Source organism: Pongo pygmaeus, chromosome 6 (genome assembly GCF_028885625.2).
Source record: "Pongo pygmaeus isolate AG05252 chromosome 6, NHGRI_mPonPyg2-v2.0_pri, whole genome shotgun sequence".
Taxonomy (NCBI): Eukaryota; Metazoa; Chordata; class Mammalia; order Primates; family Hominidae; genus Pongo; species Pongo pygmaeus.
Window position 1 is genome coordinate 475,825 of NC_072379.2, and position 17,519 is coordinate 493,343.

The window sequence follows — 17,519 nt, forward strand, 5'->3', positions numbered from 1 at the left end:
CACCTCCTCCCACAACCATCACCACCCACGACCATCACCTCCTCCCACAACCATCACCTCCTCACACAACCATCACCTCCACCCACAACCATCACCTCCTCCCACAACCATCACCTCCTCCCACAACCATCACCACCCACGACCATCACCTCCTCCCACAACCATCACCACCCACGACCATCACCTCCTCCCACAACCATCACCTCCTCCCACAACCATCACCACCCACGACCATCACCTCCTCCCACAACCATCACCTCCTCCCACAACCATCACCACCCACGACCATCACCTCCTCCCACAACCATCACCTCCTCCCACAACCATCACCACCCACGACCATCACCTCCTCCCACAACCATCACCACCCACGACCATCACCTCCTCCCACAACCATCACCTCCTCCCACAACCATCACCACCCACGACCATCACCACCCACAACCATCACCTCCTCCCACGACCATCACCACCCACGACCATCACCTCCCACAGCCATCACCTCCTCCCACAACCATCACCTCCTCCCACAACCATCACCTCCTCCCACAACCATCACCTCCCACAGCCATCACCTCCTCCCACAACCATCACCTCCTCCCACAACCATCACCACCCACAACCATCACCACCCACGACCATCACCTCCTCCCACAACCATCACCACCCACGACCATCACCTCCTCCCACAACCATCACCACCCACGACCATCACCTCCTCCCACAACCATCACCACCCACGACCATCACCTCCTCCCACGACCATCACCTCCTCCCACAACCATCACCTCCTCCCACAACCATCACCTCCCACAGCCATCACCTCCTCCCACAACCATCACCTCCCATTACCACCACATCTCACGACTATCACTTCCTCACGACCGTCACCTTTCACTGACCACCACCTCTCATGACCATCACCTCCCGTGACCTTCACTTCCTCATGGCCATCGCCTCCTCACAACCATCACCTCTGTCACCATCACCATCTCTGTCATTCCTGTAACTGTCCTACCACCACTGCCACATCACTGTCATTGCCATTACCATCCCCCTCGTAGCCTATTTCCTTAATTAGTGAGATGTGGGTGAGTGTTCTAGTGTCTGAGGACCCCAGGCTGGCAGAAGACCCTGAACTCAAGCCCAGGTCTTCAGATGCCAACGGCATGCTCTCTCGCCTCTGCCCTGGGTCCTACAGTCCCACCAGGCCCCTGGCCAAAGGCTCTATCCCCAGTTGCTAAGACATGGTCACCGAAAGCCTAGCTAAAAGTCATTTCTGAAATCCTGTTTTCAAACCTCTACATAAGCCACACATATCTGGAACCTCCTCCTTTTTCCTAATGAAGTCAAAGGTGTTAACTTTACGGTGATTGCACAACTGGTACGAAGCACCCTGGCTGCCCACAGAGCCAAAACAGAGCCTCTTCCCACTCCCAGAACCCCACACTCACACTTACGTAACCCTCGGAGGAAGTCTCACATGATGACCAGCCTGCTGAAGAATGACTACCACCAATAAAACTTTTTATGGGGTTGGCGGTAGAGTCTATATTTAAAACAATTCTGCAAATCCCTGGGAAGTGAATGCTCGTTAGGATCTGGGGCAGCTTGCAAAGTAAAGACGGAGGTTTCAGCTAAGCCCTGGGGTATTGTAAACTGCAGAAAGAAAAATTGGATGTCAGGAAAGCCAGATCACTTCGACAAAGCTCAGCCGAGGACTTCCTTCCTCTGTCTGGGACTCTGCCTGGGCCTGAAGACACCAATATGAGCAGAAAGGCTGGCCTGTGGGGAGTTCCCAGGGTGTCCCAGCGACCCGCACGCATGGGTACAAGTGCCATGGAGAATGGGAGGTCCAAGGGCTGAGCTCCCACCCAACAGTCCTCCCCACATGGGCACCTGTCAAAGGTCTGGGAACTAACTTCCCTGCACAGCTGTGTCCCACAGGGGACTCCAGGGTGGCTGGTCCAATAGGAGAGCCACGCGCCCCTGTGTGGGTACTTATGTTAGATTAAAGATGGATGACGTTTTAAACGTTGAGACCCTCCACTGTACCAGCCACATTTCCGGTGCCCAGTAGACACATGTGGCCGGTGGCTGCCATGTTGGACGGTGCAGATCCAGGGCGCAGCCTAGAAAGCTGTATCGGCCAGTGTTGGTCCACAGGCTGGGAGCCCCCTGGGGGACTGTGGTGGGGTCCAGAGCTGAGGGTCCGGACACTGTCTCAGTTGGCTCCGGCTGCCGTGACAAAGCACCACAGACTGGGTGGATTAAACTGCAGCAGCTGACTCTCACCCTTCCGCAGCCAGAAGCCTGCAATCACGGCATCAGTGGGGCTGGTTCCCTCTGGAGGCTCTGGGGAGTCTTCCCAGCCTCTCTCAGCCTCGGTGGCGGCTGCCCTCCTTGTATTCCATGGCCTTCAGGTGCATCGCCCATCCCACCTCCCTCTTCACCCACCCCTTGTGTGTGAGTTTCTTCTGTCTCTCAAGAGGACGCCAGTCATTGGTTTAGGGCCCACCCTAATCCAGGGTGGTCTCATTTAAGACATGGATTTAACTAGTTACAAGTGCAAAGACTATTTCCAAGTAAGGTCACATCATGAGTTCCAGGTAGACATGAATTTGGGGAACTGCTCAACGCAGCACACCCTCCCCCACCCTATATCTCCCTGTGCCCCGCAGCACACCCTCCCCCACCCTATATCTCCCTGTGCCCCGCAGCACACCCTCCCCCACCCTATATCTCCCTGTGCCCCACAGCACACCCCTCCCCGACCCTATATCTCCCTGTGCCCCGCAGCACACCCTCCCCGACCCTATATCTCCCTGTGCCCCGCAGCACACCCTCCCCCACCGCCCCATAGCTCCCCCATGCCCCTTCTCCCCTTTCATGCTCTTCGGGGCATGTCCATCTGTTGACCGTCTGTCTCTCCCTCCAGACCCTGTGCACCCCTGCATACACCCAGCCTGGGCACACTCAGCGGACCCCTGATGATCTACTGGACGAGCAGACGAGGGTCTGACTTCCTAAGTCATGGTGTCAGCCTCGAACAGGAGTGTTCTGGGTCCAGGGAGATGTCATGGAGTGAGCTGAGCCTGGGCTGGAGGCCTGGCTCTGCTGGCGGGGCTGAGCCCATTCACCCATCAAGCTCCCATTTCTCATCTGTATGACAGGAGGCTCCCCGCACCACCCTCTCTTCCTCGTCACCTTTCCAATTGACCTGGGTGGGGGCCGGGTGTGACCGTGGCCGGGGTCTATGGGGGATCACTGAGGTCTCCAAGATGGCCCCAGACAAGAGGAGGCATCAAAGCTGGGGAGAGAGAGGAGCTCCGGCCCCGTCTTCCCCAGCAGCCCATGAGCCATGGATCAGCCAGGGGAGCCCACGTTGAGCAGTCCTAGGGAACCCGCTGCATGGAGCCATTTGACCAGAGGGGTGGCCCGGCCAGCTCGGCACAGTGCTTAATTCTGGGGACCTCGTCACTCCTGCCTGTCCCCTAGGGGCTCACAGTGGGGCTGGAATGAAAGGGGGCCTGATGGAGCCTGTAGCTGACTGCCCAGGAAGCTTCCGGAACGCAGCCACGTGGGAGCGGTTGCTGGAACTTCCTCACGCTGCCTGTTCAGGCCGGGCCTGCATTCCCCCTCCAAGGGAAGGGAGGGCCAGAGCTGGTGCAAAATCTGTCCTGGCAGCTCCCCAGGGACTCCCGGAGCAGGCTCAAGTTTCTAAGGAGCATAAACTATGTCTTACAAATTGAGATAGTGACTCCAGTGACTGAAAACATCAGAAATAGCTCTGCTGAGTCAGTCCCTTCCCAAAGTTCTGTGGGAAAGAGTCCGTCGGCCAGAGGGCTGACCCCACAGGCCCCAGCTCACTCGCAGCTCCTGCAGCCCTGGGAGAAGGCATGGGAGGGACCCGGGCAGTGGCACCTGGCAGCTGGTGAGCAGCCCTGAAGCCTGCCCGGAACTGTCCCTGGTGACAAGGAGGGGACACGGCTTAGAGGCGCTGGCCATGCCACCTTTGTGGAGCTGGGCAGGCCTGGGGTTTAGGGACTCGGCACAGGTCCCCCGGCCCCCTCATCCTGACACTTCCTTTCCTGGAGCTGCCTTTTCACAGCCTTCTCCCTGAGGAGGAGTGACCTTTGGCTTGTTTCGATGTTAAGCGGGGAATCCGCACACAAGCCGCCACATATGCACACACATACAGAGGCACTGATGCACGGTGGCTTTACGTGAAGGAGGTGTGCTATATCACATGACAGGAAGTTCCAGGTGTGCACTCAGTGATTCTGTGACATCACAGGAGCTGGGATTCCTTCTCCTCTCTACGCTGCCATTCTCGCTTGGCCTCAGACCTCATAATTGTCCCCTCATGGTCACAAGAGGACTGCCGTAGCTCCAGGCATCACGTCCTCATCCACCACCCTCTAAAGCCATCCCTGCCTTCTGCCCCTTTTATGACTTTTTATTTTTATTTTATTTTTTTAAAGATGGGGTCTGGCTCTGTCACTCAGGCTGCAGTGCAGTGGTGTGGTCATAGCTCACTACAGCCTCAACCTCCAGGGCCCAGGCAATCTTCCCACGTCAGCCGCCTGAGTAGCTGGGACCACAGGCATGCACCACCACGCCTAGATAATTTTTTTTTTATTTTTGTAAAGATGGGGATCTCGTTATGTTGCCCAGGCTGGTCTCGAACTCCTGGCCTCCAGCGATCCCCCTGCCTCAGCCTCCCAAAGTGCAAGGATTACAGGCATCGGCCACTGCACCCAGCCTTGTGCCCCATTCTGAGAGCTGGGAAGATGCTCCCAGGAGCCCTGGGCAGGCTTCCCTCCGGTCTCATGGCCAGAATTGTCTCCCACCCACGTGTGAGTCGGTGGCGGGCCAGGCGAATGGAGCTACCGGGGCTGCCGCTTTGGACTGCTCGGCATTTGCCCCACGGGGCTGCACAGGGGCCCAGGCTGGCTGAGAATGTCCCTGGGTCCAGGAGGCAGACGGAGGTGCAGCCCAGCAGCCAGGAGGTGTGTCAGGATGTTCCCCAGTCAGCACCTGTGGAGGGGAGGGAGGAGGCAGGGTAGGTGAGGAAGGTGCAACAGTGGACGGCCTGCCCACAAGAAGCTCTGAGGCTGGGAGCTGGCGGAGTTGCCGCAAGTGGGTTGGGCCAGGACTGCTGGGCCTGTGCACCCGCCTGGATGCATCAGTGGTCGTGGGCTGCCCTGGGAAGGGCGTGAAGCTCCCTGCAGCCAAGGATCCTGGAGGTGCTGACATCACCCAGTAACCGGGCAACAGCCTGCCCTCCTTCGAGGAGCTCTAGGCAGCTCAGCCCCGTGTCCACCTCACGCCCCACCCCACAGTTGACGAAATGACAACAGGAGTCCGTCAGCCAGCCAGGGGGAGGCCATTGAATTCGGGGAACAACCAGAAATGCCTGAAACAGAGATAAAGAGACTGATATTGAAAAGACTGGGCTGGCATGGTGGCTCCCAACTGGGATCCCAGTGCTTTGAGAGGCCAAGGCGGGAGGATCACTTGAGCCCAGGAGTTCAAGACCAGCCTGGGCAACATAGTGAGATCCCATCTCTTTTAAAAACCCTTTTCTAATTAGCCAGGCATAGTAGTGCGTGCCTGTTTCCCCGGCTGCTGGGGAGGTAGAAGAAGGAGGATCACTGGAGCTTCGAATTCCAAGGTCGCAGTGAGCTGTGATTGCACCACTGCGCTCCAGCCTGGGCAACATGGCGAGACCCCATCTCTAAAAGAAAGAAACAAGAAGACATGGAGGGAAATATCCAAAAATGTTTACAATAATGATTTCTGGATAGAAGGATTATAGGAAGTTTGTCATTTTTTCTTTGTGCTACTCTGTCTAAAGTGAATATGTATTTCTTTTATAATCAAAAACCTTAACTTTTTGATAAGAAGTCCTTTTGTCAACAGAGCACAGGATCTGGATTCAAAGACATGGGCTGGGCTCCTTCTGGGGCAATCCCAGGGCCTGCTGACAAGATCTGGGACAAAGTGAGTTCTGGGGACAGTCGGCTGTACCTGCAGCCTCTGCTTCAGGATTCCCCGCTGTCCTCTCCAGCCCACGCTCCAGCACCCTGAGACTGGGGTTAGGTATGACCTTCTCCACAAATTGGCTGCGTGATATTTTTTGAAGACACGAATTGTCATCCTGCCAGATTCTTCATCCATAAAGTGGATCGTGCCCTTAGCTGGCTCGCGAGTTGCGTTTGTTGAGGTGGGTAACTCTAGCTGCTCTAATGGAGCCTCACACTCCCCAGCTTGACACAGTACAGTTCATTTCTCACTCAGGGGAAGGCCAACCTGGACTGTTCCCAGATAGTGGGCAGCAGTCCACGCGGTCATGCAGGGATCCAGGCTCCACTTGACCCAGCTCTGCTGTGCTGCCTTTGGCCCCTCCGAATTCTCCACTCAGAGAAAGAGGGCAAGGACCATGGTGGGGCAGGAGTAGGGCCAGGCTTGGAAATCCCCCGAATCCCACTGGCTGGAGCCCAGGGACACGGCTGTGCCGGAGGCCAAAGGTCAGGCAGCCGGGAAGCACACTCAGGCAGGCAGGATGTGTGTTAGGAGGGGGCGGGGGTGGATCAAGGTTGGCCACACAAGCGTGGGATTTTGCTGATTGGGCTGTCAGGGTCTTGGCCTCCCAACACACCCAAGCCCCCGGCCACGCACGTGGAGCATGTGTCGGGGGCAGTAGGAGCTGGGCTCCCCCTCAGACGTGGAGCCTCCCTCTCTCTCTCTGGGATGGGCTTCTGTCCAGGGATTTGAATCTTGAGGGACAGATGAAGGCGCTGGGACACTTTAGAAATTATTCACAGCAACAGCAGTGTCGTCCTAAAGACACCCGGGGGACGGCCCTGCCCTGGCTGGGACCCCAGGCGTCATGTGGCTCTGCAGTGGCCCCAGCCCTCCTGCCGTCAGCCGTCCCATCATCCACCACCATCTACTCTCGTAGTTTGTAACAAAGAGCCCCGGCGGATAGGAGGTCAGTGATGTAAGACTGACCCGGAACTCTTCCGGGAGCTTCAGGGTCACACGCTCTGGTCCTGGCTCTGTGGAGGCTTCTCAGCAAGGCTGGGGAGGGTGGGGCACAGCTGGGTCACCTGAGATCCAGGAGAGGATACAAGATGCACAAGGGGCCGGGTGCAGCGGCTACACCACCAGCACTGCAGGAGACTGGGGCGTGAGGCTGCAGCACCAGCACTGCGGGAGGCTGGGGCGAGAGGCTACATCACCAGCACTTCGGGAAGCCAGGGCATGAGGCTGCAGGACCAGCACTGTGGGAAGCCGAGGCAGGAGGCTAGAGCACCAGCACTGTGGGAGGCCGGGGCGTGAGGCGAGAGCACTGTGGGAGGCCAAGGCGGGAGTCTATACCATCCAGCACTGTGGGAGGCCGAGGCGGAGGCTACACCACCAGCACCAAGGGAGGCCGAGGCGGAGGCTACACCACCAGCACCAAGGGAGGCCAGGGTGGCAGGCCATGGCAGCACAGGGAAGCTGGGATGTTTCCCAAAGCCCCTTCCCAGTGTGGTTCCGGGTCAGGGCTGGCCACAGGAGGACGTGGTCTGGACTTGGGAGGAAGAGCTGCGGTTTGGTGCCTGGAGTGGGTGTGGGCCTTGTGGGGCGGGTCTGCTGGTCATCTGGGTGGTTCAGGAGAGCGGCCAGCACCTCCGGCTCCTGCAGGCCTCACCCCGCAGCCCTTCAGGGCCCTGGGCCAGATGCACGTGTGCTCCACAGCCAAGGGCCCGGCTGTCCTGCCGGGGCCTGGCTAAGACGGGAGGTGGCGAGAGAGTAAGACGGGGACATGCCAGGTGCTTTCAAGGCCCCAGCCTGACTCCACTGTCCCTCACTTCATGTCTCTTATGGGCTGGACTGTGCCCCCCAAATATTCATATGTCCAAATTCTAACCCCCAGGACCCCTGAATGTGACCTCATTTGGAGACAGGGCCCTTGCAGATGAGACTGAGGGAAGGTGAGGTCACTGGAGGCCCCGATCTGGTGGGACTGCCGTCCTCATGGAAAGGGGGAACCTGGACCCAGAGAGAGGCTCGTACAGAGGGAAGAAGATGGGAAGAGACACAGGGAGACGACAGCCATCCAGAAGCCAGTGAGAGGGACCAGGACACATTCTGCTTCAACCCCCAGAAGGAGCCTGTCCTGCAACACCAGGGCCCCGGACCTGTGGCCCTCAGGACGTGAGAGAATCAACCCCTCAGAGGCCCCCAGGACATCCGTCTTCCCATCCCCACGGTGCTGGGCTCAGCACTGCACAGGCCACACGCCCCGCCCGCGGCTGCTTCACCTGCCCCCAGGACATTGCTGAGCACCCTGTTTTCTGCCGGAGTCCTAACGGCACAGAGGCAAGAGCTTTCAGGGCTTGGAGCCCGAGCCCTCAGACGGCGGCAGGAGGCATCGCAAACCTCCCTGGAGGTCTTTTAGGAGAACAGCGCCAGCGGCCCTCGTGGGCTTCAGAGGGTGAGCAGAGCTGGGCCCCCCCGTGGGTGTCCCTGGAAGAAGTGCATGTTCCAGCTGCCTCCCTCAGGGGCTACGTGAGACCCTCCGCCACGGCCACCGTGGAGGAGCCTGCATGTGTGGCTGGGTGGGGGAACCACAGCACTGTTTGGCTGCTGTTTTGTTTTTGTTTTTGTTTTTTGTTTTGTGGGTTTTTTTATTTTGTTTTTGTTTTTGTTTTTTTGAGACTGAGTCTCACTCTGTCGCCCGAGCTGGAGTGCAGTGGCGCAATCTCGGCTCACTGCAACCTCTGCCTCCCGGGTTCAGGCAATTCTCCTGTCTCAGCCTCCCGAGTAGCTGGGATTACAGGCACCCGCCATCACACCCGGCTAATTTTTGTATTTTCAGTAGAGATGGGGTTTCACCATGTTGGCCAGGCTGGTCTCAAACTCCTGACCTCAGGTGATCCACCCGCGTCAGCCTCCCAAAGTGCTGAGATGACAGGTGTGAGCCACCGCACCCAGTCTTGCTGCTGTTTTTATCACATTAAAACACAAAATTAATTCAGCCATTTCTCCTGACCCCAAAATGTCTGAGGAGTAGAGCAAGCAGAGAGGTGAATGATTCATGTCTTTGGAATCCATACTCCAAACACGTGCAGAAATAAACTGGGTCTTCCTCCTGAAACAGGGCTGCTTCACCTGGGGGGCTGCACGTCGGCGGAGTGAGGCTCTGCAGGCAGATGCTACAGGGAAAGGCAGCCCTGGGGACCAGGAAATGATACCATCATCTCAAACACTGGGGAGAGAGGGACCTGGGGGAGGTGGACACAGAGCGGCTGGGGCGAGGCCTGGGCTCCAGGTCCCCATGCAGGGCGGTCCGAGGGTATCCTCATCCACCTCCCTTTGTACCTTGAGTTTGCTGAGCCAGATGGTGACACAGGGCTCCTGAGGGCTCAGCCTGGAGTCTGTGACTCTAAATCAGAACTTGCCTGGTGGTCGTTCTTATGTTCATCTGAGATGAAGGTCTGGGTCCCTCGTGCTTGAATCTCACCCAATGCAGGAAGTCTTTGCTGCCCTTCTGAGTCGCAAAGCCCCTCCCAGAGGAACAGCACCCTTCAGGGCTATGGGAAGGACCAGGGTTTCCCAAGAGGAAGGGAGGGAGGGAGGGGGGAGGAAAGGAAGAAAGGAGGGAAGGACGGAGAGAGGGAAGGAGGGAAGGAGGGAAAGGAGAAAGGAGGGAGGGAAGGAAGGGAAGGGAGGACAAAGGGAGGAAGGAGGGAGGGAAAGAAGGAAAGAAGGAAGGAAGGGAGGAAGGAAGGGAACGAGGGAAGAAAGGAAGGAAGAAGGGAGAGAAGGAAGGAGGGTAGGAAGGAGGGAGGGAAGGAGGGAGGGAGGGGGAGGGAGGGCGGGAGGAAAGGGAAGGGAAGGAGGAAGGAGGAGGGAAGGAGGGAAGAGGGGAGGAGGGATTGGTACGGTCAGTATTTTTTATTTGGCTGTCTGATCGCCAGGTAGTGGTGTCTGATTGCGGCTTTACCTTGTGTCCTCCTAATGGCGACTGGTGTGAAACATCCTTCCATTCGCTCCCGTGCTGTCTGCGGATCTTCTTTGATGGAACGTTAGGTGTTGTGCGAACAGCTACTCTGCCAGGCTTTGTGCCAGGCTCTGAAAATCTGTGACAGAAGCAGATAAAACATCCTTGCTCTCTTCATGGTGTTTACAACCTCGCGGGAGAGGCAAACACATGAATAAACATGGTGCCTCGAAGGTTTGGAAACAGAGCGACAGAGGCAAACACATCAATAAACGTGGTGCCTGGAAGGTTTGGAAACAGAGCAACAGAGCTTTGGAAAGGGCTGGGTGGGCCGCTCCTTCCCTTGTTGCCCCCTGCGCACGAGACCCAGCAAAGCTCCAACTCCTCATCTGTGTACTGAGGGTGATACAGCACCAACTGCATCACCGGCCCAGTCCACAGCACCAGGGGCCAGGAAGAGCTTTGTAAAACTTTGCTACCATTGCCTCCACCACCATCAGCTGGAGGGTCACAGAAGGCGACCCCAGAGCCGGAGCCAGAGCCGAGCCTCAGCCACGAGTCAGCCTCTGCCGGCTCTGAGGACCCCCCAGAGAGGCTGCCCCTCCCCAGTCATGGTTTCCAGGCAGTGACACAGGGTGGTCTGCACCAGGCACCCTTTTCCAAGGATTTCAAGTTAGGTTTGTTTTCCAGAAAGCCAGTACTGGGGCCAAGCCGGCTCCAGGCGAGACAGGCGCAGGGGGTGCTGGGCTGGCCACTCATATCCACCCTCCCCCGGCCAGCGGGCAGGGAAGACCCCCCAACCTCCCTTCCTAGAAAGCGGCCCCATCTAAGAGAAGCCTTGAAATCGGAGCGTCAGGAAAGGAGTGTGGGGCTCAGCCCAGAGCTTTGTCAGCCTCATCAACACAGGGTTCACCCAGAAGGCTCCCGGCCTCCCCAGCCCTTCCTGGCTTTTAGTCACTGCCGAGCTTGTGAGCACTTGTGTGCTGCGGTGAAACGGCGAGGGCAAGTGCCCTGGGGGGCAGGGGGCTGTTCTCAGTTCCTGGAGGCAGCAGAGCAGGAGGAAGAGGCCCTGGGACGGCGTCTCAGTGCCCCCACCCCCAGCTCAAGAGGGAGATTACCTGGCCAGGGCCGTCTGAGCAGCAAGATAGAGAACCTCTCTCCCTCAGACCTAGGAAACAACATTTGGGGTGCAATCGCCCAGGGAACCCAAAAAGGAGCCCCGGGAGGTCCCAGCCCTAGACTCACACTGACAGGTGCTTCTCCAAAGGAGGGGCTCGCGGGTGGGGGGCAGCCATACAGATGGGCCCGACAGCCCCTGGGAGCCAAGGCAGGGGCAGCTCAGGTAGGCAGGGCCAGGAGCGAGTGTAGGCCGAGGATCAGGGTGGGGCAGCATGGCGGCTGGGACCTCTGGTGCCCCCACCACCACCCTGGTGAGGACAGGAGGCACTCCCGGGGCCCGCATGGCTGCTGACTGCAAGTTGTCTCTCCCTGTGTGCATGTCTGCCCCTGGAGACAGGGCTCTCTAGCTGCCAGCCTCCCGGAGAAGCCCCAGGCTGAGCTTACCCGGTCCCCTCCAGGCCCTGAACTGCCTCTCCTCGTCCGGAGCAAGGGCTCTCCTCTGCCCAAATCCCTGGCTCCAGGCCAAATCCAGGGCTGCTGAGGAGCCCGAGGCCGGGCCCAGGGGAGGTGGAGGAAGTGTCAGGTGCAGGCCAGGTCACTGTTTTCTGATTGATGGGAAAAGGGGGCCAGGCAGGGCCCTGTGGAGGGCAGGTAGGAGTCCAGGTGGAACCTGGGAGGGGAGGCAGCCGGCCAGGGCTCCAGGGAGCCTGAAAAGAAAACAGCCCCTCTCCGAAGCCTGGCACCATCCTTCCTCTCCCCTCAGGCCATGGGTTCCCATGGAAGTCAGGCCAGGTCAGAGGGCACCACAGTTTAAGTGTGAGCCCCTGCAGATCTCAGACCCACGAGCTGGCAACAGATTCCCTGGGGCTGCAGGAGCTCCGGAGGAAGGCCGAGGTGGGGCCAGCCCAGCAGGACACAGGTACCTGGTCCCGCTAATTAATTGCTTCCAGCAGGCTCTGAAGAGCAGTTGGGCCCAGGAATGCCCCCTCCAGTGAAGACCGACTCTGTCTAACTTGTAAAGGTTTGGATACTGACGGCGAGGGCTTGGTGCCTCTGGGGGGCCAGGACAGTGGGCAGCCCTCCTCCTGTCCCACCGTCCTCCCTTCCCCACCCTCCTCCCTCCCTTCCCACCCTCCTCTCCTCCCCACCCTCCCCTCCCCACCGCTGGGGCCGGTCCTGCTTCTTAGTGCCCTCCTGCCTTGAATGAGCACTACCACGCAGAGGTCCTCCTGCCGGCCACCTTCTCTGTGCTTCACCTGCATCCTTGCTGGTCCCTGGGTTCAATAACACTGTGGGGAGTCTCCAGAGATCCCACTAGACCAGATCAGGGGCCCTTATGGACCCTCCCCACCTACCTGAGAGGCCGAATAGCCTAGAGATTAAAAACTCAGAAGGGCCAAGTTCACATTCTGACTCCTCCACTTGCAAGATTTGGTGTAAGATCCTTCCTGAGCCTGTGCCTCAACTTCTTCATTTTTGAAGCATAGGTCTCTGGCAGCACCTACCCATGGGTGGTTGTGAGAATTAAAACCTAAAGCATTTAACACCCCATCTGCCCCCAAGCAGCACTAGTCACTGCTGTCATTTCCTTCATGCACTTACTTCAGTCTACAATTACGTTCCTTTTTGTATATGATTAATGTCTAACTTTCCCTCTTAATGGTTAGCTCCAGGAAGGCAAGAAATTCGTGGTGTCTGGCAGACTGACAGGTCCCTGTTAGGTGCTCAAGAACTTATGTTGCATGGATGGATGGATGGATGGATGGATGATTGGATGGATGAAGGATAGTTGGATGGATGGATGGATGGACAGATGGATGAATGGGTGGATGGATGGATAGGTGGATTGGTGGACAGTTGGATGAGTAATAGATGGCTGAACAGATTGATGGTTGGATAAATAGATGGGTGAATGGGTAGGCAAGTGGGTGGATAGTTGGATGGATGATAGATTGTTAGATAGATGAATGAATGGATGAGTGGATGGAAGGGTGAAAGGGTAGGTAGATGATGGGTAGATGGATGGGTAGGTGAGTGAGTGGATAATTGGATGGACAGATAAATAGGTGGATGGATGGATGGATGGATGGATGGATGGATGGATCAGTGGATAGTTGGATGAATGATAGATGGTTGGAACAGATGTGTGGATGGGTAGGTGTGTTGATGGATGGATGATAGACGGTTGGATGGATTGATAGATGGATGGAAGGATGGATGGATGGATGGATGTGTGAATGGATGGATGTGTAAGTGAATGAATGGGTGGATAGTTTGATGGATGGATAGATGATAGATGGATGGATGGTTGGACACATGACTGACTGGATGGAGAGATGGATGGATGGATGGGTAGATCAGTGGATAGTTGAATCAATGATAGATGGTTGGACAGATGGATGGATGGGTAGGTGGGTGGACACTTGGATGGATGATAGATGGTTGGTTGGATTGATAGATGATGGATGGATGGATGGATGGATGGATGGATAGATAAATGGATGAATGGGTGGATAGTTCGATGGATGGATAGAAGATAGATGGACGGATGGTTGGACACGTGACTGACTGGATGTATGTATGGATGGATGGATGGATAGTAGGATGGGTGGATAGATGGATGGATGGATGGGTGGATGGATGGATGGATGGATGGATGGTAGGATGGGTGGATGGATGGATGCATGGATGGATGGATGGATGGATGGATAGTAGAATGGATGGATGGATGGATGGATAGATGGATGGATGAGTGGATGGATGGATGGATGGATGGATGGATGGATGGATGGATGGATGGATGGATGGGTGGATGGATGGATGAGAGGATCTAGGACCAGGGGGATGGCTCCACCTTGATGTCCAACTGAGGCCCCTGCAATGGGCACTATCTGATTTGAGGAAGTATCTCTGCTGGAACTGACCAGTACTTGCCCCCTCACTGTGGAATTTTGGCTGAGCCTGGAAAGCTGCTCCGAGCTATTTGTAGAGGGGTTTCCAGCCTTGGATCCCTAAAGGCTGCCAGAGAGAGGCTCCTGTGGTTCCCTGGGACAAGGAAACCTCCTTCATCCTCCATGCCTGTTTCTCAGACAGTGAAGACGAGACAGAAATGTGTGCTTTGGAGGTGGCTGGGGGGCTCAGACACTGCAGTGTGCAGGTGCCTGCCAGGCCTGATGTGGCGATGCTCACTCAGGGCCTCTAGGGCAACCCAGGGTCATGTTTGATTTGACAAAGGGGTTAAGTGTGCTGCTCTTTAAAAGCCGGAACACAGACAATGCGAGGCTTCCTCCCTCAGACCCACCACATTGGTGGGCTTTACTTCAGCCCTAGGGACTCCTTCTGTCCCCTCACCCCTCTCAACTGCAAACCCCCCTCCCCAGACTGCAGAGAGGGGCCGGTTCTTGCCAGAGTCGTTCTTAGCCGTTTTGTGAAATATCCATTTATTGTCTTCATTGCTTGGGAAGTTATAATCTTGAGGCTGCAGCTTCCTAAGGCGTTGCCATGGAGATGAATTTTCTGTCATAAATAAAAGTATTCTGGGGTCAGGAGATCTCAAGCATAACTAGGACAGATTTTGAGGGGGAAAATGCCAGAATTTCGGAAGCACATGAGATGATTTGGGCTGCCTTTTCCGGAGGGTGTTTTTCAGGCTGTCATGAATTTGGCCTCTAGATGTGGGACCGTCCCTCTGCCGCACCCCCAACCCCGTTCCCCCCAGCCAACACTGTGTCTGCCTGCCCCTCCCCTCCTCCACCTGCTCAGGGCCAGAACCTTGGGGGACCTGGTTTGGAAATCCAGTTTGGGGTGACGTCTGGGGTCACCCAAAGACGGGCTGGCTCCCAGTGTGTCCTCAGACAAGGCTTTCTGTCCCTGGCCCTAGACCCTGCCTGGGTGAGGGCCTCACTCACTCAGCCTAGGATTTTTGGAACATTCCTCACACGCCTCCTACAGGTCAGGGCTCACTCAGGTATTTCCCCTTGGGCTTGGGGCAGGCAGGGGGACACTCCCACCCCCGCATGACCCCCCGCTTCCGAGGGCCCTGACCCCACCCCCACTCTTGCTCACTTCCCACCAGCCCCCATGGACGTTAGCTTTAGGGATTTCCTTTTGTTCAGGGTCGCTGCAGGTCAGTGTTCGAGAAGGTGGGGGAGGCGGGACTGGAGCCCAGGAGGACGGTATGTAGGGCTGAGGGGCCTCTGGACGCCACCCAAGCCGACAGCCTCCGCCAGCAGTCAAGGGCTGTTTGCCAACCCCCATGCACCCCCTCATTAGGTAAACACAGAGTCCTCCATCAGCACAGGGCCCCAGAGCCATCCCTTGCACAGAGGCCCCGGGGTTCCCAGCGCTCGAGGGCCCCCCATGACCCTGGGACTGGGACTGTGGCACCCTGGGCCTCTCCTCCCAGCCCCCTGGGGCTCTCACTGGAAGACCCATCTTCCAAGGCTGCCCCAATCCCAGGAGGCAGCTCCAGCCCCGGTAGCTCCAAAAAAATGAATGGGGAGGTGAGGAGGGAGAAAACAAAAGAAAGGAGGGGATGAAGGAGGGAGGAGGCTACGGGGTGATCCCTTTGCAATTTGGACCTCAGACTGTGGTTCCCTCACCTACTTCCCCGGACAGCACCACCCTCCCTTCCCACCTGGATGGGTCCCTGTCCCAGGAGAGAGCCCACAGAGAGGTCGCACGGGAAGATCCTGCAGGAAGCCCTTCCTCCCTTGCAAACACTCGCAGAAAACGGCCCTTGATCGTGGAGAAACAGGCTTCCAGGGCCCCCAGGGGCTGACGTCCACGGTCGCAGGCCAGCAAGCCACAGCTCCCAGGCTGGGGCTCCATCTAGCCTCCCCAAGACTCACTTCTGCCAGGGGTTCTCTGCCTCCTGATAAATAACTGTGACACTATCTGCCCACACCCCTCGCTGAGCAGCAAAATCAACACAGGACAGGCTGTGACTCGCCAGGCCGCGAGGAGCTGCAGGATGTACACACTGCATCGCCATCTGTGGGGCTTGAACAGCCATAGGAGGGACATGGCCCCAGGAGCCTGGCAGGGCATCCCACGGCGAGGGCCCCTCAGTGCCAGCTCTCGTGGCCTCTCACCAAGGCTGGCCCCAGCCCAGCGTTCCATCACCACAAGCTTGTGCAGTCCACACCTGCCACCAATAAGGGTGCTGGGGGTCAGGGCCAATGCCAGATGGGGCAGGGAGGGGACGCTGTGGGAGGGAGGGGTGGCTGGACAGGATAAGGACCCTGGAATGCACGGCTCCACCCCTGGATGGCTGTGTCCTCGTCCACAGAACAGGGACAGGGCCGCAGAACGGCACTGTCAGGAGGCGGGGTCCCTGTACCCTGATGACTCCTGGGAAGAGGCAGAAATCATGGTCGTGAAGGATTCGTAACCGGGGGAGGGCTCTTCTCAGAGTGGGAGAAACAGACAGCGTCCAAGGAGCACCCCACACTGTCCCAGCTGATAAATGAACACAGGTGCAGACCATAGCAGGGTCCTCAGTGAGTCCGAGCTCTCCTGACTCCGCGTCGGACTGAAGCATCCTCGAGGGTGTCTATATGAGCCTGTGTGTGAGCTTGTGTGTGAATGTGTGCGTGCCTGTATGTGAATGTGTGTGCCTGTGTGTGAATGTGTGTGCCTGTGTGTGAATGTGTGTGCTTTGTGTGAATGTGTGTGCCTGTGTGTGAATGTGTGTGCCTCTGTGAGCCTATGTGAGCCTGCGTGTGAACGTGTATGCCTGTGTGTGAATGCATGTGCTTGTGTGTGAGGCGTGCTTGTGTGTGAGACGTGTGAATATGTGAGCCTGCATGTGCCTGCGTGTGACTGTGTATGCCTGTGTGAGCACGTGTGTGCGTGTGACTCCATGAGCCTGTGTGTGACTGTGTGAACCTGTATGTGAATGTGTGTGCCTGTGTGTGAATGTGTGTGCTGCTCCATGTGTCTTTGTGTCTATGTGTTTGTCTCTGTGTGGCTGTAACTTTCTGTGACTCTCCAAAAACCCTGATTCAAAATCAAAGACACCACAGGAAAAGAGGACTACAGAAGAATTTCCCACTTAAGCATGGACACAAAAATCCTTCACAAATGATTAACAAGTAGAATCAATATAAAAAGAAAAATATTTAATGACCAAGGTAGGTTAATCTCAGGAATGCAAGGTTAATGTAGCATTTGAAAAACTAATCAATGTAATTCACAATAATAATAGAATTACGTAGAAAAAAATCACATGGTAATTTTAATAGATGCAGAAACCATACAATGAAAGTCAACAGATGCAAAAAAAAAAAAATGGACACAATTCAACAACTTTTCATGATTTAAGAAAAACAAAAAACTCTCTCAGAAAACTAATAGGAGAAGCAAACCTCCTCAACTGCATTAAAGGCATCTACAAAACAGC

At 56.6% G+C, this 17,519-nt stretch overlaps 1 long non-coding RNA gene across 5 annotated transcripts; it reads right to left on the reverse strand.

Annotated features, from left to right (window-relative positions):
* Window positions 1–5,589: 5,589 nt before the first annotated feature.
* LOC129041354 (uncharacterized) lies at window positions 5,590–12,220 on the reverse strand. Of its 5 annotated transcripts, none has more exons than XR_010126869.1 (5): window positions 11,561–12,220; window positions 11,116–11,165; window positions 10,001–10,136; window positions 9,376–9,587; window positions 5,590–9,227 (listed from the first exon to the last, which is right to left on the reverse strand). It is a non-coding gene; the product is annotated as an uncharacterized LOC129041354 (long non-coding RNA). The 5 variants fall into 5 exon arrangements; XR_008503840.1 differs by having other exon boundaries at window positions 5,590–5,740; window positions 7,018–9,587; XR_010126870.1 differs by having other exon boundaries at window positions 5,590–7,115; window positions 9,047–9,227; window positions 11,116–12,220.
* Between the last annotated feature and the right edge of the window lie 5,299 nt (window positions 12,221–17,519).